At 41.8% G+C, this 23,775-nt stretch overlaps 1 long non-coding RNA gene across 4 annotated transcripts in view; it reads right to left on the bottom strand.

Annotated features, from left to right (window-relative positions):
* LOC109284177 (uncharacterized) overlaps nucleotides 1-23,775 on the bottom strand; it is a 76,554-nt gene that overhangs the window by 31,414 nt on the left and 21,365 nt on the right. The window contains exon 1 of one of the 4 annotated variants that reach the window (XR_002091531.2): nucleotides 11,194-11,334. The exons of the other annotated variants lie outside the window; for them this stretch is intronic. This is a non-coding gene — a long non-coding RNA (uncharacterized LOC109284177). Of the gene's footprint in view, nucleotides 1-11,193; nucleotides 11,335-23,775 lie in introns of those variants that run through there. 4 annotated transcript variants of the gene reach the window in all.

The raw sequence follows: 23,775 nt of genomic DNA, 5'->3' as shown, positions 1-23,775 counted from the left end.
TTGTCTGAGGACATAGAGGCAGTTTGTTTGAGTGGTGAGAGTAGAGGAGTAAGTATGAGATCATTTAGTTTGCTCTCTGCTCTGACGTTGGTACTGGTGTCACAAGTCTTTCTAAACTTTTAAGCAAGTCCTTCTAAACCTCTTTGCCTTAGTTTACCCTTGTACATGTAAAAATTCCCATGGGGAAAGGGAAGTGTGTTGTGAGGCTGAAATTATGTTCATAAAAGTGTTTTGAGATAGGTGTGTATGTTGAATATTGTCATTCTTTTAAAACAGAAATAGATATTAGCATATTCATGAACTTGGCTCCCCAAGGAGCATCAGTATTCAGAGTACAGGTACAGTTTGATATAGCTCACAAAAGGCTTTATATAAAAAGTGACAAGGAAACAGTTGTGCTATTCATGGATCCCATGAATCTATGCTGAAGTGGATTAACATTGCTTAAAAAGGTTGACAAAAAAAATCAGTAATATGTTATTTTAAATTATATATTATTTGCAAATTACTCCAGCTTAATTCCTGACATCTTTACTCAAAAGAATAAGGTGATTCTCTTGGCACAGGCAATCACTCATGACAACATGTTAATGCCAACACTGCTTTGCATGAAAGAGAACTAAAGAACTAAAAAATAAATAAAATCACCAGTTCTTCAGCAAGATCTAAAAAGTAGGCTAAAAAGTTAAATGGAGCAAAATGCATAAGGTACCCCTATTTATAGGTGCTGGAAGTGTTGTCAGTGGCAGAAAGTAAAATAATCAGGAAAAGCATAAAAACAACTTTGTGGCAAGTTTCTTCTGCAAAGCAATAAAAAGCCTGTGTAATAGAAGGCAAGAACCTTGGAAAGGAACTGTCAAGTTGAGAAATGCTTTGACATAAAGATAATGCACATACAAAGCAGTTGAAAGCAAAACAATTTATATGTAGCAGAAGCTTCTACAGATGTGCAAAGTATGATGTGGGCTAGATACAGTTTCAAAAACTGCTGGAGTTTGACACATATGAAGAACAAAGAAGAAGAAAAAGTTTACAATGCCTGCAACACCAGTTTGAAATTTTCCCACTTGTTTCAATTTAGTTCAACTGTTCTTTATAAATGGCGCCTTTTTTTATTTCTTTTCAAAAACACTTGGAAAGCCAGAAATCAGCAGTTCATTACTTCATGCTACTTACACTTACTCTACTGAGTACTTTATGACGTCACAAATTTCAAAGTAGTCTTGAAAATAATTATAATATAAAAATAAAATATAAATAATTCGGACCCTCCTTCTGCCAACTGTGGATGTGTGGGTAGTATCACTACTCTGGGTGTAGCCCATGGAATCAAAGTTACTCACATGAATACATGTTTGCAGCATCATTAGTGAACAATGGTAGAGTTAACAGGAGAGCAGAATGCTTCTACAAAATTCAGACTCGTACAGAGAAAACTGACTGAGTACAATGCACTGAATTTGGTTATTTAAATTACAAACCAAATAAAAACTAACGTAAATGTAAAGTTTCAGTCTAAATGTAATTTTATCAATTGTTGGGTTATCGTTCCATATGACCCTATTAATGTGACTTGGTTTACTTTACATGAGTAAAACCAAAAGAAAATCTAAAATCCTTACCAGCTATTGTTTGTATCTAGCTCACTTATGCATTTCCATCAGCTATCCAGCACTGGCTCAATACAGTAGATATGTCAGTACACAGACAATTCCTGCATAACACGTGCACCTCTTCCTGTGTTCAGGTCAAGCACTCAGTATGGCAATGACTTCTGCTTCTGCACATATAGTGAGGGCTTGTCTATACCACATTAGCATCAGGCCCCAGGGAGCACAGGTCTGAGCAGACGTACCCTGTTGAAGTCTGCTGATGCACTCCCAAACCAGAATTTTGCTCATGAGGCTGCTCTGGGTTCATACCCCATCATCTAAACTTGAACTCTTGGTTTCTTTATCTAAGAATGGGCAGATGGCAGCAGACTCAGGTCAGAGGGTCATGGGCAATAAGTACTCTCTCATTCTTCCTGAGACAAACCACTGATACAGTACAGACAAGCCCTGTGTTGCACAGAATTTGCTCTTATCTGCTAGGTGTCCTGTGCACCCTGTGGTGGTGTCACTTGGTTGGCAAAGAAAGGAATCACATTAGGGTTCACAGGGATTGTCTCAGGTCAAGTACAGACACTACACTTTTACCAGTGTAGCAGGCTTGCCTTTCGGAGCTTAGGTTGAGTCCCAGGCTTGAAATCTTGCTGTTTTGATTGGTGGAGCTCATCCCCCAATCAGGAGGCAGCAAGAGGAGTGAAGCCATGCCTCTTTCATGAGGGGAGGGGGAGAGGAGTTCCCCCCCCCCGGACCTGATTAAAGACTGCAACACTCAGGTCTGGAACACTTCAGGGCTGGAGCCCTGGAGCATATAAAAGGAGCTGCTTGCCCAGCATGAGGGAAGCACATCTGGGACAGAGAAGAGGGAAGAGCAAGGCTTAGAAGAGCTGAGGAGAGCTGCTCAGCAGGGCAAAGCAGGACCCCAGCAGCACCCCTGAAGACTTCCATCAGTGGGGAACGGCAGACAGCTCAGCAGCTAGGCTCCTGGTGTGTATCACGGCACACAGCATCCAGACCCTGGGAGCTGCATGAGGCAGCTCAGGTCTGCAACTTCTGGTGTGCAGGCAGAGACACTGTGCACAGGCCAGTGCATGGAGTAGGACCTTTGGAGCACTTGGGCAGTTCAGGTCCTCTGCCCCCGGAACGAGGCTCAGAGCTCGGTGCAGGAGGCGCTGCACGGAGGGTCTGGGAGTGGACCGAGCCTGCTGCTGCACGAGGCAGGCCAGGCCTCCGACCCATAGCAAAAGGTTGAGTCCAGGGAGTCAGATGGTGATCAGGCTACTGAGCCAGCAGACAGGGCCAAGCCAGAGGCCCCAGAAGCCCTGCATAGAGGAGCCTTGTTTCAGGGGACAGCGACCCCCCCCCCCCCCGAAGCCCACTGCAGGCGAAAGAGCAGCCTGGCACAGAGGACGAGGACCACCCTCAGGCGTGGGAGCTGTGAGTTGCAGGGAAAAGAGGATTCCCACAGGGGAGGGGAACCCCCCCCCCATGGTTAGTTAAGGGCTCCTGAAAGGTGAAGTCCCACCGAGAGGGCCCACCTAAAGTTACCAGCTTCTTTGTAGGGCTTGGGAAAAGCCTAAGGGCATTGGGATTTCTCCTTGGGATTGCGTTTATCTTTGGGGTTTATCTGTTTCAGATCAAATACTTACCTGTATCTGGAACACTGGTATAAGGTTTTATGGCATTTACCCAGAGGGCATTGTTTATGTTACTGGTTTAGATATCTTATAAATATATACATACATTGTACATATGTTTATATCCATGTTCCTTTCCCTTGTGATAAGTTAATGTAAATACATGTGTATATAGTTAAGGCCCCTGACTATCCTGGCCTGGTTCTAGGGACAGAGGGAAACTGAGCGGTCTACAGTTCCCACCCCACAGGACACCTGCCAGCTAACAATCCTCTTCCATTGGAGAAGGGAGTATATACCCAAGTTACCTGGGCTACACCTATATAAGTGATCGGAAACCAGTCTATACCGTAACCAGTCTATACTGAAGTTCAGCACACAAAATTGGTTTATACCCATAAACAGAACAGAAGTTCAGCACACAGACTAGTTTAAAAATGGCAGAAGTCAGTCTAAGATTTGCACCCCAGGGGGGATATGTTTTCTATTCACGACTGACCTAAACTACACCACTTGCAGAAAACTACAAAACAGGCTTTCTGCCTCGGGCTTTTTGAATGTCTGTACCTAGCCTTTGAGCTCCATTATTTCACATAACAGATTTTCAGACCAACCAAACAAATGCAACTCTGAGCATCTGGAAGCAAATCTTGACTACAAGTAAGTCATGACTCTGTACTTTCTGAAAATGAACCAGAACCACTATGAAAAAGCCCTTGGTATCCTCAGAAGAGGGGAATACATTTATATCCAGCATTAAATGTTGTTCTAAGTTATAGCTTGACCCACAGCTCATTAAAGTCAATGGGAAGACTCCCAGTTATTTTGACAAGGTTTGGATCAGGCCCTTACAATGGCATAAATGCACAATGACAATTAAAACTATTTGGGCTGAGTAACTACCAGAATTTGTCTCTAAAATAACTCAACGTAATTTGCAACCTGGGATTGCAGATTTCTGCTTAACTACATCTTTACCATATATCATCAGAAGTTAAGGAGATGCTTCCACCATTTTCTATTGGAAAGAGAAATAATTTTATTTATTTTCATCAATAAAGTGTTGCTCTGCTCATGTTATTTCTAGCATTTGCAAATTTGAAACTACTGTAAATCCCCAAAGCTCCTCTCTTTTAAGTCTCTTAAATCTCAAGCAGATTTTAAGTCACTTTAAATCTTAGAGAATGTTATTCACAATAAATCCCGATGCAGCTAGGAAGTGTTAAATGCATTTTGTCTGATAAGAATTTCTTGTGAATGCATGACTATCATTATGTTTTCTGCTATATAAATTCCACTCGCATCCAGAGTAGACTTTGTAGGAGGAGCTAGACTCAGAGATGTTGTAAAGTGCTCTTGAAGCAATTCAAAAGCAAAAATCATAATTTTCTGCAAGTATAATTTTCTCTGCTGTGCTAAACTTTTTAAATGTTTTCAATAGCTCTGATTTAGTAGAGAGAGTTCAGAAGCATCTTTACCCATAAAATCTCAGTGACAGAGAATAACTTTTACATCTTTCAAACTGTCCACTGTGAAAGATTTTTCCATTAGGATGAAGGTGTTTAGAGATTTTCAGTGTAATATGGAATGATAACTCCCTTGAGACTCAGATTATTCTTGGTTAGGAACCAGTGAATTTTGCCACACTGCTAAAGAAAGGTGAAATATTCTTTATCAGACAGGCAAGTTACTTTAAAACACATTAGTGATCTAAATCTACCCAGTGGCAAAATTCCTATTGAATTCTATGCAGCAAGATTTCACCCTAGAATTTTATATGAATTAACATTTTTTTTAAAGGAAATCCTAATTGTAACCACTCTACTAGTAAATGGTATTAAGGTTCACGTAGCTGTAAGTAACAGATTTGAGACTTAAATATGGTTTTATTATGTCCTCAATTCATAGACAGAAGTCCTTACAAAATTTCAATATGGACTTCTGCTTTAGAAACTCACAGTATAATGTAAGAGTGTACAATGTGATAGCGAAATTTTAAGATCATCCCTTAAACAGTGTAGCCAGCTGTCTCAATCATATTTCAATATCATTTTCTGATGAAAGGCACTGCAGTGGTAAGATAGCACCACTCCTTTCAGAACTGCTAGTTCCTAACTGTCAAAACTATATAGACAGCCTGGCTAATGGAAAGAACAGAGGTAAAGGAAAAATGTACCCAAGTAAAATCCTATTCCTAGATCATACTCAAAAAATAACAGGGTGCTTTTTCAGAGTGAAGTCTGCATGGCTGCCAAATATGGAAAAATATTTCTCAATAGGTGCGTGTTCTAGAGCTCATGGGATTGAAGGTACAACACCCTGTTGGTGAAAGAATAGTGTGTTAACAAAGAAAATGATAAATGGGTACTAGGCATATGCTATTCTCTTGGCCTTACTAGGCAGGACTTTCTTAGTCTGCTCTCTGGTACCATGTAAACTAGTACAGCCTATTCCGTGGTCTGGATGTTGGCAACTAAACCAGTGCATTCACCTGGGCTAGCCTGGGTGGGGAGGGTGTGTGGACACTCAGCAAAATTAAAAACAAGACTGGACAAAGGGCAAATAAGCTACCTGCAAGCCAATGGCCATCCATACCTGGAGACGAGATGTGTGCCACCAGGTCACTTTGCCAGAAGAATCACCAGCGATACAACAGCATGTAAGGTGCCCCAACCATCACAGCAACCACACGACTGACTTGACTTGACATATGCTATACCCCTTACTATTGGCAGAGAAGTCATCATTAATGTGACACCAAATTTAACTGTCTAGGAGTTCTTTCTTAGTAGTTGGGCATGCATAGGCTTTGAACTGAACTTCTGATTGTGACTGTCAATAGCCTTCACGCCATCTATTATTGTCATGCATATGCCAGAATAATGCAAATGAGTCTCATTGATTTTTTTTTTTAGCATATCTGTAACTCAACTGTATTTCTTTCAAACTTTGCAGAAACATAATTATTGGTTTTGCTATTGTAGCCTGGCAGACTTGTATCCACACACAGGATGAGTTGCCTGCATTACAATATGTAATATGTTGACAATAGTAGCATATAACATTTTCTTCTCTGTTCTCCCATGATGCCTCATTTGCCAGCACAGAAACATAGTTAAAAGGAGGGCTTCTGGACCACACAACTAGCAGTGCTGCTGTGTTCACACAGAACTGGCTTTAGGCCAAAATATCACCAGGTTCTTCATTTCAACTTCCATTTTTTTCTAGGTTGCTATGTCCTGATGGTATGGAATATATAAAGTCTTCATTCCAATGGGGACACTTCACTTTTTTGTATTTTGTTCTTCTATAAAATTGAATAAAGTGGCTATTATTTTTTTTTAAACATGCACCCAGTTGACTCAAAGCCAACTTGTGCCCATTTCGACAGGTAAAAAACACCATAGGCAGGTTGAGCTTTTTCTTTTTTGAAGATTTTTCCCTTTCATTTTGCATGTTTTTGTTGCTGTTTTCTTTACAATACCACTAGTACTAAACCTTGTCATAAGAAGTCACCTGCTCTGAATTAAAAGAAGAAAGGGTTCATGACTTCTTGCAGAATACACAATTATCGTCTCTTACTGTGCATTTTTTTTCAATATTAGGAAACATTTCTGAATCCATCAGATAGGTTGCCAGGGCATAGATAGCATCTTAATATAAACTATTTTTCAGCATTAACAGAATGCTTTTAATAGTTGTTTAATAACTCATTTAACTTTAAAGCAATTTAAAGCACATTAAATAAATCCACATATACAAATATACCTCACCCCTCATTAAGAATTTCTCCACAAGGGAAGATGTTTATAGTTTCATAGAGGAATCACAGATGTGGCTGATCAGTGCATGAGATAATATAACTTTCCAAAATGGATACAAACAAAACAACAAACAGCATTAATCAGAAATTACCACCCCACAAAACTCAAGATGCCGCCATTATTTCTTTTTGAAGGTTAGGCTGTCACTGATTTTTCAGCTACAATGGCATATAGCAAAGGACTTGTTGATTGGTTTGATGACCACAACTGAACATGCTTAGGGTTCAGTAATAAGCCCTGCTTGAAGGGATGCCTTTAATCTGCTGCAAGGATACTCAATTGAATGGGACCCTCCTGTTAGAAAGCAGCTTTTCTTATGGACAGGGAATAAGTAGAACAAAATTTCAGTTCCCTATGCACATGAGCAGCCACTGCAGAGAATAAGTTATGCAGGAATACTTTACTTCCTCCACGATTTCAGGGCAAAACTAAGACAACGCTGCGACTCAGTGGGCTCATCAACACTTGTGATTAATGCACACATATAAACTCTGGGGCTTATTGTTCTGGATTTTATTCACACACGACATGTGGAGCCTAGTCAGAGCAGCCAGATTTGCCTGTGTCAGATAGGCACTCCTTACTCAGGACAGAGTGGAACACAAATGCCAGCACTTTCCATCAGTGAAACAGTATACCAGACGGACAAAAGTAGGCAAGGCTGTGTATCACTGCCGTCCTAACTCTTACTATTGTGCATGTTCTATCTGGTACAATTTCTACAGTTTGAGAAGACAACCTGCTAATTAGACCTGCAATAGCAACACGCCTGTAGAACAGCTGAACCATTTCCATGAGAGGCCATTCCAGGGCATGCTGTTAAGGCTCTTCCTGGCCACTTCCTAAAGCCTTCATTTTTCTGATTTTGTGGGTGGAAGAAGGAAGGCATTCCCTTAATCATATATCTGGATGGCAGTGATGGTTCCTCAGAACTATATATTATGCTGAGTGGGTCTGGAAATAAGATAATCAATCCACTGCCTGTGATGCTGCTGGAAAGACTCATAATACATCCAGTGGGCATTTGAAAAAGGTTCTTATTACCTTACAGAGCTAGCCAGGGACATGGGAGGTCAGCCTGCCAGACCAGGGCTGTTCCAACTGGGCTCCATGTGTTGCAGAGGGGCTTGCTGAGGCATAAATATGCTTCAGCATGGGGCTAGCCAGTAGGCAGGCTGGGCTGGCTACTCCATCTGGGCTCCACATGCCGCAGAACAGCTGGCTGGGTCATGAAGATGCTTCAATGCAGAGACTGCCTGGAAGCTCCCTGTGTCCTAGTCAGCTGGGGCAGCATCTACAGTGCTGCTGAGCATGAAAGAACTCTGCAGCAGGGTAGTACTTGAATTTTTCAGGTACTACCCTGCTGCAGAGTTTATTAGTTTTCTGCTCCTGAATAGGGATGCACATGTAGATGCCAAAACATTTGCTGCGCAGTTAATGAGTCAACTGCGCAGTAAACATCTTGCGTAGACACACCCAGTTAATACAAATCAAGATGTAAAGTGAACGTGCACAAGTTAGAGTATGTTAAATCTCTGAGTAGACAGAGGCTCTCGTTCAGAAGTAAACCAACCTTGATTCAGTCAAACCGGGCCCATAGCAAGATCCCTGTTCTACCCCATATTCAGGATAGACAGTTCAGGTTACAGTCCAACCTTCAGATGTCTGTGTATAAAGTTGAAGCCATTGGTGGAGTTTCCAATCACTTCCAAAGGCTTTTGAATCAAATTCTAGAAAAAATAATGCACTCTGCATCAGTAGCATACAACACCACTTCCCATGTGGAGTTAAATGTGGCCCAAAGTGTAACAGCTACATAAAAAATAATAAAAAAGAGGTAATGGAATCAAGTACCAAGTAGCTGCTAGTAGGAAGTCCCTTTTTTTGAGCAGACTGAACAAAATAAATCAATTTCAATTATTCTTTATATCGTTTCAGGTCAGTGAAAGGCAGACTAAAGTTTTCATTCCAATCTCTGAGGTCACTCTTGTAGCACAGGAAATTAATAGAACTGTAGAAAGTAATACTAAGATTGGTCAAAAATCATCTTTGTTCACTAAAACTTTGGATTAAAAATGCAAAGAAAACCTATAAAACTGAAACACAACTGCTAGTAGATGAATACACAAAAGTTAAATTTGAAGCTATAGAGCCCAGAAAACTCGCAACTCATCTGTCTTGTGCATATTGTGCAAGACTGCAGTCCTGCAACTAATTGTGCAAACGATGCATAGCCCTAATTCATTTAAATGAGATCTTACAGAAATGCAGTCGTGCAAGCACATGTTGTTTGCATTGGGACACAACTGGTCTGTAGTATGGACCAGCTGGAGCTGGAGCTGAAGCCTTGTTCACTGGGTTGAATTCCCTTCCCTCTTGCTGTGAACAACAACAGTTTTTTAAGCTCATGATACATCTATCTTGAAGACTTTGTGAAAATATTCATGGAGTAAGAAATTGTTGTATTTGCTTCTCTGCTTTCATAAGCTTTGATCAATGTACTGCAATATTAGCCGATTCAGTACGTTCTTGAAGGAATAAGGTAAACCTACTTCCAGCATTTAATATTTGTTTGCTTGCCAAATGTTCAAGCACCTACACTGCTCCTTGGAAGCAGATGAATTTTAAATCCATGACATTTATCAGAGGCTAAGAAGAATAGTTTGTGGGGGATCCTTGTTAAACCACTGGCAGTAGCTGACTAACCAAAGCACCAAATGGAGTTTTTAAGAAGTGAAAAGTGCTTAAAAGAGTAAATGGAGCAAATGCCATCATGTTCTTCCATTCTACACAATTCCATAAAATGAATGACGTATGGTAAGCTGGCTTGCACAGTTTTAAGTGCTGGAGACAGAATTCTGCACAAGGTTTTAGTATCACACGTCTAGCAGAATGTTTCTAAACACAGGACATCAATTATTTATTCAAATTCATCTTACATATTAGAGTTGAACTGCTTTTCAGCTTCTATAGGGTGGAAATATTTTATTTAATAAATTAGTCATAACACTGAATCTTAAAATTTACCAAGGATAATTTTCTCATTCCCAAGCTCTTTACTCTAAAGGCTCTTACTCCGATTCTTCAATCTGCCCTTTCTGACACCAGCTAAAGAAAAAGCCTTCAGCACTGAATATATAATGTACTGAAGATGACAAATACCATCTGTCTTGATGAGACACATTGGGGGACACCAGCACACTACGTTATGTCCTTTGTTTTTATTTGCATACTCAGTACTAATGCAAGTGAAGCCGCAACTGATAGAGCATTTGACTGTTTACACACAGAGCACAAAGTAAATCCACATGAACAAATCCCATTAAACCTGAAACCAAGTGGCTTCTGCACCTCTGATGGTTTTGTTATTCAGAATGTGCTAAGACTATATAAAATTCAAGCATGAATTGGGGGCTGGACTAGAAGCCTATGGAGGTCCCTTCCAGGCCTGCTTCTCTGTGATTCTATGAATTGATGGTAACTAAATGACTAAACAATACAAGTAGCCAACATTAAAACAACAATTAGAATGTGATCCACCTGGATGTTTTACCAGGTAGACACAGACGGACTGAGCAAAATGAATCTCTGGTGAAGCAATTTGGGTTACACGTTTTTACATGAAGGTTGATTTTTACTCAAGGTGGAAATATCCTATTTGCAATTTCCTATCATCTTAACAATGTGCCTTTACATGTTACTGAGTATGCCTTGACTTGGGTATCAGCCATTGGAGTCCACAGAATCATAGAAATTAAGGTCTGGAAGGAATCTCGAATAATCGAGTCCAACCCCCCACCCCCGCTCCCAAGAATACTGTTGAGATCAAGTGATCCCAGCATAATGTCTGTCCAGTCTCCTCTGGACGACTTCCAAAGATGGGGACTGCACCACCTCCTTGGGAAGTCTATTCCAGATTCTGGTCACCCTTACTGTAAAGAAGTTTTTCCTTTTGTTCAACCTGAAACCATCCTGTAACAGTTTATGGCCATTCCTTTTCCTCCCCAGGCTGCCCTAGTGAAGAGTTTCTCTCTCAGCTCCTGATATTCACCCCTTACATATTTATAGATGGTCACCAAGTCCCCCCTCAGTCTTCTCTTCCCCAGGCTGAACAGTCCCAGATACCTTTGTCTTCCTCATGCGGTTTGTCCTCCAGGCCCTTAATCATTCTCGTGCACACACATTTGCATTCCATCTGAGTTTTGACCTGAACATCAGAACCAAGAAGAAAAAAAAAAAGATGCATCCTTCAAGGGTTCAAGCAGTCATAGACAAAAACCTGATGCACTTGGAGAGGAAGGATTCACACAAAACACAGCTCTGATTTGCCCAAAAGATTAGTGAGCAACATTATCCAGGTTAAAGTTCATGGTAAAGTTTCAGTCTTGAAGAATTTTCATGTATGATGCACATGACTTCTCCCAACCTAAACTGTTTGACATTTGAAAGTCAGTGATTAAGTACTGTAAAACAACTGCCTGAGGGATGAACAAAACTCAGCCACCTAGGAGAGGTGGTCTTTAGCTAAAGGTCAAACTAAATTGTACTACAGACGCTTTAAAGAGTCGCTTATTGTAAGTGATCCTTAGATCTGGCTTTGCTCTACTCTGCCTGTTTCAATTTCATTGCTCACTGATGTTAATAATGTTCTTATCTTTTCAAATATGCTCATATCCCTATTTTTTAACCTGTCATAACATGGCATTTTACTCCTCTAACTCATTTACACACCCAAATGTATTTATTTTATGCAGTACAGCTTAACAATTAAACAAAAGAAGAGTATTATTTTGAGGAGTGGAAAACATGATGCTTGTCTCCTCACTCCATCCTTAACATTTCAGTAGTCTCTTACAGAAAATATTTCAAGTGCAGAAAAAAAAATGATATTACCGAACAACTTTGGCTATTAACTGTGCTTTCCACAGCATTTAAGAAACCACTACCTTGCAGTACCTTAGCATCATGAAGAATGCATTATATAAATATAAGCAAAGAGGTACATTACACAAAGGACAGAGTAATATGAAAATAACTTGAGTATGGCATACTAGAAGCTTAAGTATAGAATGGCATATTAGTAAGTTAATACAACTGCCTGATTTCTGCCAATCCTACCTGCATTGTGATGTTTCCTTGAAAAGGGGTGCCACTGATATCTTGTGGAGCAGCATACTACTCAACAAGAGTAAAAGTGGCAAAAAAAGGAAATTATATTTGTAGATTGGTTAGCTGTGTGTGTGTGTGCTTTGTTTTAGGGGGTTTCTTGTAGTACACAAATCTCTTTTTAATTAAAGCAAATGCCCAGAAGGAATACTGTACCAATCAGTGCAAACAGAGATGAAAGCAGTCAATCAGCGAAGAGTTCCAGAACAAGATATTAGCCTTTATGCATTCCAGCTTCCCCAGCTGATATATGCACAGTACCAACACCACCAATTTGAGTCTCAGGAAAAGATCAATTCATAATCCCCAGAAGCACAAGCAGAACAAAACAAAACTCCTTTTATTTTTCTATATCTCAATTTCCTCAAAACTCCTTCAGTTTTCTTGGCAGTTCTTGTTGCTTATTGTCCTTCCTCTTACCTTCACAAGGTCACAGACCCACTCCCACCCATACCTTCTCAGGGCCTTGTTACACATTAATTTTCGGCAGTTTCTCAAGCTCTTAACCTTTGGATTGTCCATGCATTAACACAAATAACTAGTTCTAAGCACACTTTAGGTGGCTTAAAGTTGCACCATACTAGGGCAGGTTGCTCTCTGATCCATGTCACCCAACTCATGTTCCATTAATGTGTGGCCACTACCCAGAGATGAGCCATCCAAGTTGCAGTCTCCCAGCTTCCCCCACTTTGCTGTTGTGTATAGACAAGTTTTCCACCCCCTGAATTCTACTGTCCATGGGTAGTTCTGGCACCAAGCCAACTCCTGCAGAGCACATGCCAGATAGCCAGGTCTCAAAACATAGCAAGCCCCCCCCCCCCTTTTCTTCTTTTTTTTTTCCTTTTAAAAAGCATTCCCTCCCCTTCCCCAACTTTTTCTGACTTGCTCTCTATCTCTATTCCCTATAGATAAGTATAAATAAGCTAAAATACAGAATAAGCTTTAACATTTTATTTTAGGTAGTAAGTTTTATTTTTCTCTCCCCTCTTTGCAAATAAGTGCCCTGCAATTTTGATATAGATATCCACTGTTCTTTAAGTGATAATTATTATGTTTGTATTGATTTTTTTTTACTGCTTTTATATTGTGTGATTACTGTTTTAGGCCTATATATGTAAGTTAGCATGAGTCATGTCAAGTTTCCATCTTGAAATGTCAAGCCTCCATCTTATCCCCATGCCCAGTTGGGTAACCCATGACTCACACCTACCCCTCCTATGTAACTTGGTTCCTGAATGAATGGGGATGAATGAGAGTGCTTGAGAGACAATGGCAGTAGGTCTAAAAATAACTCCCTCTGCATGATCAAATCATCAACACCAATGCCTGGACCAATGACCCAGCCGTTGGAACCACCCTCAGCATTCAAGAAACAAAAGATGAGGCAACCCACCATTGTGCCAAGGCTCACATGCTCAGTAAGAACACCTGAAACCCTCTGGAACAGGACTGACATTGCCTGGACAGGCCCTCCCCATAGGAGATCAGAGGTAGTCTGCCCCATAAAAAGGGGTAATGAAGATTGACTCCTTGGGAATGCCATTTCCATCTGGGCCAGACCAGCTCCATGTCACACCACCTATCCACCCCAGAGGCCCTGCTGGCAACCCCCTCTGGACAACATCGAGCTGAAGGAGACCCCGACTGGCCATCAAGGGCCCATTTTCAGCCTGGGATAAGTAGATATCACCTGCGTATGTCCTCTTCCAATTTAGACTCTCTCTCTCTCCTCCCAGACTTCAGACAGTGCACCAAGCCTCTTTAACCCCTGCTGCCATTGTCTGTGTGTGTGCACGCACAAAGGAACCAATCAAACATCATGTCACCATCTCCCCTTTTCAATAAAACCACTATCATTTGTAACCCCAAGTTGGGTTGTATTTTACTGAGCCCTGGTCCCTTCTCTATCTTAAATTTCGGTCTCTGTCTTTCTCTCTCTCCCTCTCGGCTCTCAGCCCTGTTCCCACCACTTTTTGCCTCCTCTCTGTCCCTTTTCTGCAGGCTCTCAGTCCTGTTGCTGCCTCTTTTTGCCTCTTGCCACCTCTTCCCAATCCCTATCTACCTTCTCTTTCACTCTCTCTCTCTGTGTTCTCCAGCCTTCCCGCCCACAGCACCACTCCTAGTTTTCCTCTCCCCACATACCTCTCGGCGCCCTTTTAGCCTCCTTGCTCTGGCTCCAGCCTCTAGGCTTCTCCCTAGCATTGTTCCTTTGCTCTGCCAACTTTATGCTTTCAATTAAAACCAATTAACCTTAAGTTACCCCAACTTCCCTCCAGTCTGCCAGTTCTAATCCCAGCACCAGCAACTTTCATCTCAGTCTCCACCAGCAGTAACCTAAAGTAACCCCAAGCCTCAGCTCCTCAACCCAGCTCTCTCTAGTTTACCAGTTCTAATCCTGGTCCCAGCAACTTTCACCCCCTACACTTTCATAGTTTCATAGTTGGTAGGGTCGGAAGGGACCTGAGCAGATCATCAAGTCCAGCCCCCTGCCATGGGCAGGAAAGGATGCTGGGGTCAAATGACCCTGGCTAGGTGATTCTAGCCTCCTTTTGAAGACCTATCTAGCCTCCTTTTGAAGACCCCCAGGGTAGGAGCCAGCACCATTTCCCTTGGAAGTTGGTTCCAGATCCTAGCTGCCCTGACTGTGAAGAGTGCTCCTGAGATCTAGCCTGAATCTACTCTCCATCAACTTATGGCCATTATTCCTCGCTACTCCCAATAGTGCTTGGAGGAACAGGGCCTCTCCCATAGCCTGCTAGTCCCCCTTGGCCAGTTTGTAGATGGCCACCAGATCCCCCCTCAGCCTTCTCTTGTGGAGGCTGAACAGGTTCAGGTCCCATAGCCTCCACTCATAGGGCCTGCCTTGCTGCCCCCTGATCATGCGAGTGGTCCTCCTCTGGACCCTCTCAATGCTGTCCACATCCCTCCTGAAGTGCGGCACTCGGAAGTGAATACAGTACTCCAACTGCAGCCTGACCAATGTCATATAGAGGGGGAGGATCACCTCCTTGGACCTGCTCATGATGCATCTGTGGATGCATGACAAGGTGCGGTTAGCCTTCCTGACCATGTCCCCACATTGGTGGCCCATGTTCATTTTGAAATCAGTAATGACACCAAGATCCTTTTCTGCCTCTGTGCTGACTAGAATGGAGTTCCCCAGCCAGTAGGTGTGCTGCTGGTTCTTCCTTCCCAGGTGCAGTACCTTGCACTTGTCAGTACTGAAGACCATCCTGTTCTCATCCACCCACCCCTGTAACCTTTCTAGATCTAGTTGCAGCCTGTTTCTCACCTCCAGCATACCCACTGCTCCCCACATCTTAGTGTCATCCATGAATTTGAACAAGGTGCTTTTCACCCCCTCCTCCAAGTTGCTAATGATGATGTTGAACAGTGCAGGCCTGAGGACCAAGCCCTGGGGGACCCCACTGCCAACATCTCTCCAGGTCGAAAAAGACCCATCCACCACCACTCTCTGGGTGCAGCCCTCCAGCCAATTTGTGACCCATCTGACTGTGTAGCCATCAACACCAAAGTCGCCTAATTTTTTAATGAGAATGGGGTGAGAGACAGTGTCGAAGGCCTTCCTAAAGTCCAGAAAGACTACATCCACCATGACACCTGCATCCAAGAATTTTGTGACCTGGTCATAGAAGGCCACCAGGTTGGTCTGACAGGACCATGTTGAACCCATGAACCCATGTTGGTTGCCCCTAAGCATAATCGCCCCTGCTGGTCCCTCGCAAATGTGGTCCTGGATAATTTTCTCAAAGACCTTCCTCAGCACCGAGGTAAGACTAACAGGCCTGTAGTTTCCTGGGTCCTCCTTCCTCCCCTTTTTTTCCACTCTCTCTCTTACCTTAACCTTCCCCCAGGTATCCCAAGTATACCAAGCACATACATACATACCACACCACCCAAGTTAGAAACTCACCTGTGTGTATGTGTAGGTGAGTGAACTGATATATATGTATGTCACTGTGTGCATGATATATGAATTAGTGATCTGTGCATGTGTATTGGGTGTGCAGATATTGGTAATTGATTCTGGTCTAATTTCTTTTGGTCTGTATAGTGTGTGTAGGTGCTTGAATTGGTGATAGGTGTGCATTTGCCTAGGCTGGTAATTTTGGATGTGTATGTGCCTGAATTGGTAGTGTGCGTGTGCATGCCTGGTGGGGGTATGTGCACCTAGAGTGTATGTACACACCCAATTGATTTTTGAGTGCGTGCCTGTGCAATTGTACACCACGCCCTCCTGTCTAACAGCGCAATATTGAGATCCTGAGAGTTGGCCTGACCCCACAGGGCAACAAAAATACAGATGGGTCCAGAAGCGGAGTCTTGGAGGGGTGCAGAGAAACAAAGTAGGGGGCTCAATCAGGTCCTCATGAGCTGGAGCTTCCTTCCAAGGGTAGGGCCAATAGCTCCCCGAAAAGTGCCTTCCCTCACCACTCCTACCTCCTAGCCACCCCAGAAAGCATAGCAAGCAACTCACACAACCCAATCCCAATTTATTAAAACATGATACCTTCTTTAATTTACTTCCTCTTCATTTCTTTTTAAATTCTTTTTTATTATTTCTTTTTATTTTATCCCTTACTGGCTGCTTTCCTTCATTTCACCACTCTTCCCTTACCACCATTTGTTTTCCATCTCCCATTTCATTACCCATGCCATCCCATTAACTCTCCACCTCCCAGTTTCATGTTTCCACCACCCCCAACCCATTTCTCCTACACTCCCACCTAGAGCAGAGATAGAAGCCTACCCTGGCTCACCAGCCCTGTAGTAGCAACTCACAGCTATAGCTCTTAATCAGGTCTCTGCTCGCCAGCCCTCTAGTAGCAAGTCACAGCTGTGCAGGTTGGGGAGAATCAGAGGTTTCTAACCTTAAGGTGCAACTGCTCCAAACTTAAGCTAGCACTAACACCAGTCACCATGTGAGCAGCTCAAAGTGCAATGTGGAAGAAGGCCCTGAGTAACAGAACCCTCCCTGCTCTTCCTTGAAATCACAGTCACTAGCTCCTCTGCTTCATCTTTCCTAGTCTTGGTTTCCTCCTGCTGCTCCTGTGGGATAAAAAGAGGTAAAGCTGTCCTTTCATTACTGGGAGGAAGGGTTTTTTAATGCTAGACCTCTACCAGTTCTTACCAGCTCAAACTGCTCTATATTCTGCTGCTAAAGAGGTCTCAAATCTCCTAGCCCTTTTTCCCCTCCCCTGAATTACCTGCTAGTGTTCCCTCCATTACGTACATGTACACAAAGAGTTTTATTTATAAAACAAAAAATAAAGTTGTCATAAGTGGCACTTAGTTCCATTAGCTCCTCGTTACTAGCTGCCTCTGGTCAAACATACTTTTATACAAGAAATAGCAAACGACTCAAAGTTAATGTTCTCACTAACCCAGAGCAAAATTACCCTGTGACATCATCTAGCATTAGACCCAAGGCTTACAGAGCTTTCACAGCAACCATTCCAACACATTAGTATACTATACAGCCATACATAGTCAGAGTAAACAATTTGTTTGCATTTTGCATATGCATTTGTGAGGCCAAGCTGACAGCTTTAGGCAACAATCCATTCAGGCTAATTAGACCTTGAAATTGCAGACAAGGCAAACAGAAAATTTTGTAACGTTACCTAGATGCTGTTTTGGAAGAACAGAAAGAAAGTTGCTAACCAGCCATATGATGATGCTAGCAAACTAGTTGAGGGCTTATTTATGTTTGTAAGTGGGACAGAAAATGTATCTTTCAAAATGGCTTCCAGAAATGCTCCAAATAAGTGTTTGAGCATCTAATATTTAGGGAGTAAAAGTCCATTAGGCTGCTTGTAGACATGTTCAGCATTTCCTATTCCATGTTAACTGATTTGCATTCAAAATTCGAATTAAGGGCTAGCAGATGATCATTGACCATCACGGCAGGAGGCACTGGCTACACACGGTCTATACACTTGAGAGCCCCTTAACAGACGTTGGAAGTAATTAGGAGGCAATAAGAAGCTGGTGTAAGCACTGCTACATTGTTGCAGTTATCTAAAGTGCTGTTCCAGAACCTATAATTTATCTCATACTTAGCAGGATGAGGTGTTGTTGGCACAAATTGACTTGGAGAGGTGTTACTTAGTGCCCCATAGCCTCTATCATTTTGCAAAAACCCAATTGAGTTTCCCTCGCAGGGAATGATATTTTCAGTGATTATCTGCTTATCTGAGTTCCTAAAGACTGCTTTTCCAAAAAGTTATGCTGTATATATACGCAACATCTAGAAAAATGTAACATCTATAAACGGCCTTATAGAACATGTCCAGAGTAGTGTGGACATGCAGTATGCAGCACCGCAAAGCCCTCTGTGGTGCCACATGTCATACACATCACACATGCAGGCATTCCCCATGCTGCTACTTTGCAGTGCCTAAAAAAGCAGGCATGCCTGCAAAATAATCTATGCCTAAAAAAGCAGGATGACGCATGTGGTGGTAGCATGCACCACCCAAAACCAGAGCCAGGCTAGCCAGAGCCATACTCCAGCTTCCACCCAAGCTCCCTGCTCCAGAAGCACCACGACTGCAGCTCCCAGAGGCCCCAAGGACCCCAGGTAAGGCTGCTGGAGCCGGCACAGTTGGCCACCCGTGGCAACGTGCTGCACGCCAGAGTGTGCGTGACACAGCAATTCCCTGGGGACAAGTAGCAGTGGCACAAGTAGTACCACTGCTACTCATCCCTGGAGAAACATGTTCCCACTTGTGAGGTCATGCCCATAGAGAGTCTCAATGCAGACTTACTGCTAGATCTGACAGAACAGATTTTATTCCAAGAGGACAATCTTTGTTATAAACAAAATGTTAAGATCATAGTGCTCTTTCAAATAATAATAACAGCACTGAACGGAAATCCTACATCCTATCCACTCATGGCTGTTTACAGATAAGTTCCTAACCTAGTTCCTCAGCATCATATTCTGAACTTCTAAAGCATACGCTAACTCTTCCTCTGGCCTCTAGTGAGGCACTGAGTAAATTAATTAACAAAAAGTTAGGGCAAAAGGCAAAAACCCTGTCCTACCTCAACTCTGTTTAAGTTGTGGTAACATCTGAATTTGGACTTCTTCAGGAAATGTTGAAAATCATTCAGATCACAAAGGCATGAATAGATTGCACATCTTGGTCCTGCCATCGGTCAGAAATCCCAAGAGTTGAAGAAATGTAATTCCTTACTGGAACATCAAATGCTTTGGTAATTAAAGTGAATTCCAAGCAAACATATAGATGGGTAACTGTACAGAAATTGGGAACATTCTTCCAGTTTCATTAAAGTGCATTTGAGGACTTGCAAAACAAAATAAGCTACATGTTGGTTCAGGTATGATTAACAGTGATTCTTCAGTTAATTCACCAGTTACACCAGATATGAATATACTTGATAAATTTAGCTCAGTTCTTAACATGTCCTCACCCCTTCCTGGGTCTTTGATTATTCTAAAATCCTCATTCAAATGCAGCAAAGCTACTCCAACTTTAACACTTCTTCATTCAGGGTTAAAGCTGGAGTAGGTTTGCTCCATTTAAATCATTCTAGACTCATCCACACACAGCTGTATCAGCTTCTACCCTTTTGAAATGGTCCCCGTTTGAACAGGCTCTGAGCCTTCTATCCACACCATAGCAGTTTTATCCTGAGAATCATACTTTGTTTTACAAAATCTAGTCACAGATGCAAGAAAGGACAAAGGGAGAAACAAGAATGGGCTACTTCAACTTTTCATGTCACCCTTTACTGAAACAAAGAGCACAAGATAAAGAGATATCTACTTTATAGATTAATACAAACAAAACAGTATTTAGAAAGAAAATCCTAAAATTCTCAAACTCTAGATCTGGCCTTTTCCATCCATCAGCACACAGGTTCAAACAAATCTCATTTTCACAGCCAGCATTTTTTCTAATCTTTACTCTAAGCCCTAACCCAGAGCTACACTTCAACATAAACCCTGCACAGCTATCATAATCTCCACTTTTCCTTCTGAAGGCAGCTCCGTGCAAACAGTGGCAGGCACATCAACATCTGGTAAGAGTCTGTTTTGCTTGTTCTCCTGCCAATAATGAAAAATTGAAACAACCCTCAAATTGAAAGCCCACTGGAATAATTTATGCACCAGAGAGGCTAATGAACTAAATTCTTTAGACTGCCTCTAATTATGTAGCAGCAATTTGCCACCCAAAAATCAATTGTAGGTGCAGATAACAGCATTTAAATGTCTAATTAGCGGATCGGTCCCACAAATAAAATAGACATCCAAATTCTGCAATTTGCACTTACAACTTTCTTGGCATCCAATTTTCCACAATTGGAGTCACCTTAAGAATAAAGGCCCATTAATTTTTCTATTCTGGCTTCCCAATTAGAGACAGGCAGACAGATGCATTCTTCCATTATTCTTGCATAAGTGTATACATTTCTCAAAAGCATACTGTGGCATGTAAAGGTTAGTGGACAGGCTGTACTGTGTTTTGCTGAAAATTGCACTCCACAATCCTACTTTTGAAGTATAACCCAAAGAGTTACCCATAGATTGTTCAATTTAATGTTTCCTATTAACAGCAAAGCCAGCCAGCTGGGTATAATCATCAGTTATCACATTTATGCAAAATTATATATGCACACTTTTGTACAAGCATGTGCAAATTCAAAAGCCACACTCAAGCCTAATGGGCAGTCATCAAAAAATAAATCAGTGAGTTGCAATTCATATACACTAATGAGTGCTCATGGCAGCCCTGCAATTGTAGATGCCAAATTCATACAGAACAACTAATGGAGCAGGATCCAACCAGCTTTCATCAGCGGGGGAGTGGAAGGGGAGGAGGAGGGAGATGTTGAATGCTGATTCTGCCAGAACCCAGAAACCATAAACACCAACCAAATAGAAGAGCTTTACATTGTTTTCTCTGACAGCCTCTATGGTGAGGCCATGCCAGGAGAGTGATGAGAAACAAATGGGGCACATCAGGATGGTGAGGGGTTGGGCTAAAGTGCAATATGTTATAGGTATTCTCTGTTGCTGTAATAATTCACCAAGAGGGTTGTGATAGACCAGTGATTCTCACATCAGGGAGCCATGGTACCTTGCTGTGTTTGAGATCCTTTCAAGGGTGCCACTCAATATTAGCACTGTTAGACGTGCAACCATGATTCACAAGATAAACCCAGAGATTTCAATTAGGAATACATATTATGAAAAACATGCTGGCCTGTTGTAGGTTTCTGAGTTCTCTGCAACAGCAGATTTGCTATTATTTTTTCTGTAGTCAAAAATGAGTGAAAACTAAGATTTTCCAAGGGGTGTGTTGAATCTATTAATAGAGTGTCTTGAGTCTAAAAAGGTTGAGAACCACCCTACGAGCTACTCTAAATTACGTCAAAGACCAGAAGTGACCACCGCCAGAACATAAGGGACCATGAAACATGAGAAAGAGGGCTTTATACCCTAGCTGCACCAGGATCAGAAGTGGAAGCAACGGATCTTGCATGGTAGCTATCCTCTTCATTTTGCAATTAGCTTTACAGGCACGTGTATATAATTCATGAAAGTTCCAAGTTTCTTCAGGCTTTTATAACACAACATTGCCATCTGCTGCCTCTTCTGTCATCAGCACCCTCAGTGATAACTCCATGAAATACTATAACAAAGTTGTTCAAAATGCAAACAGGACTGCAGTCGGTCACTTATTTAAATAATTTTAAAGTAACTGTTTAAAAAAAAATACAAAGCATGGTAGTACAGAAAACTATATGGAGGAAGCATTTAGAAGAGAAATCAGAGCATTTCATGCTCAGGGAAGTATTAACTCTTGTCACATTGGTAGCACAGCTCAGGTGCATCACTCAGAAAATATTTTTATGCCCTTGTAATTGGCTCATTCAAAAAGTAATCATGCCACCTTCAATGTGCAATCAATAATGTATGCTTGGGTGATAAAAACTAGCAAAAGCATATTTTATCCGTTTGTGAAATGACATTCCAGACCATTTTTGCCGAGAGTATAATCTGACAGAATACTGCGTGCTTCCAGGCATGTATTCCTCAGTTGACTCACTCCATTCATAAACCCCCAGGTTTGTTTATGACCCCTGCTCATTTTTCTCCTAGACAATTCTAGGAAAGCACAAATTGGATTGTATTTTCATGAGTAACGGTAACTAAAGGGCAGGCCCAGAGTAGTTTCTTTCTCAATGGGTTTTAACTGCAATTGACATAGTTAACAAGGTCTTACCTCAGAGAGCAGCCAATGGTTGGGGGCAGAAGGCAGACCATGAATCACAGGATAAGGCTTGTGACTGGATCCAAAATTAAGAGGTCAAAAATCTGGTGGAACAGACCCCAGGTAATACCTAAAAAGAAACCGTGCCAAGTGGCATAGAACCATCCCATCAGTGCCTTGCAGGTCTTGTATCATCAGTTACAAGCACAGAGAACTTGTGGGTTCTGCTATCGTGTGTCATAATGGCCCTGGCATGTCATTATGAACAAGGAGTAAAGTAAGGTGGAGGCAGTCCATTTCCCCTTTTCCTTGGGAAAGCCACGTGGAGCTCGTCCTGGTCTTCTTGGAAGGTGATAGTGAGAAAAAATGTTCTTCTGTCACTTACCTTGTACATTGCCATCATCACTCTTCACCGTGCTTTGAATCTGCATTCAACACTAATTACAGCTGAACTCTAAACTAAAAGCACATTCCTATCATATGGGGGTTTTGTGAAATTTTATTAGTTATCAGTTGTGCAGTGTTTTGGAAATGTAGAAGTACTGGATAATAAATAAAGCATCCTTAGCCTGAATGAGCAGAGAGCAGCAGTGCACTGCAGAGAACAAATATAACTCCTCGCCTTCAAAGAGCCACAGATAACCACGAAGATATAAACCCACCAAGGGATACAAAACCTGATGGAAAATAGAATAATCAAAGGAACTAGAATGCTTAAGAGGTGAAGCCATTTCTGTCTGTCTGGCCAAAACATGGTAATCTAGTAGCACATACACATTGCACTGGCCCCACTGTCTGGTTGACAGTACCATCTGTTCTCTCCCATCGGGCTTGTTAGTGAGTTCTCTAGGAAGGAAATCAGAGATTAGCACTCTACACAGAAAATGAGACTTCATATGGGAAAGGCAAACTAATCTTTTGAAAGTACAGATATTCAATTGGCAAGAGAAATGTGGCTACAGCACTCATATTAAAAGAAATCTAGAGGAGGCAATAATGGACATAAAATTTGCGAGACATACAGGCACGTATTTACAATGTGATGTGGATTTAAAAAAAAAAAAAAGAGACCAATGCAATTTTGGCCTGTATACATAAAAGCAATATACAGCAGGAGATACTGGGAGGGGTTTAATGCACAACTTTCTTGTAGCCCTATCTGCTACAAGCAGAATTCAATGCAGTAACACTTGATGAAAAAGGACTGAGGATTAAAAGAGTTATGTAGAGCTGTACTATGTTCCAAGTCAAATATTTGAAAAGGGTTAGGACT

Source organism: Alligator mississippiensis, chromosome 7 (assembly GCF_030867095.1).
Source record: "Alligator mississippiensis isolate rAllMis1 chromosome 7, rAllMis1, whole genome shotgun sequence".
Taxonomy (NCBI): domain Eukaryota; kingdom Metazoa; phylum Chordata; order Crocodylia; family Alligatoridae; genus Alligator; species Alligator mississippiensis.
Note: the sequence above shows the minus strand (reverse complement) of the source record. Positions and strands in the feature narration are given on the sequence as shown.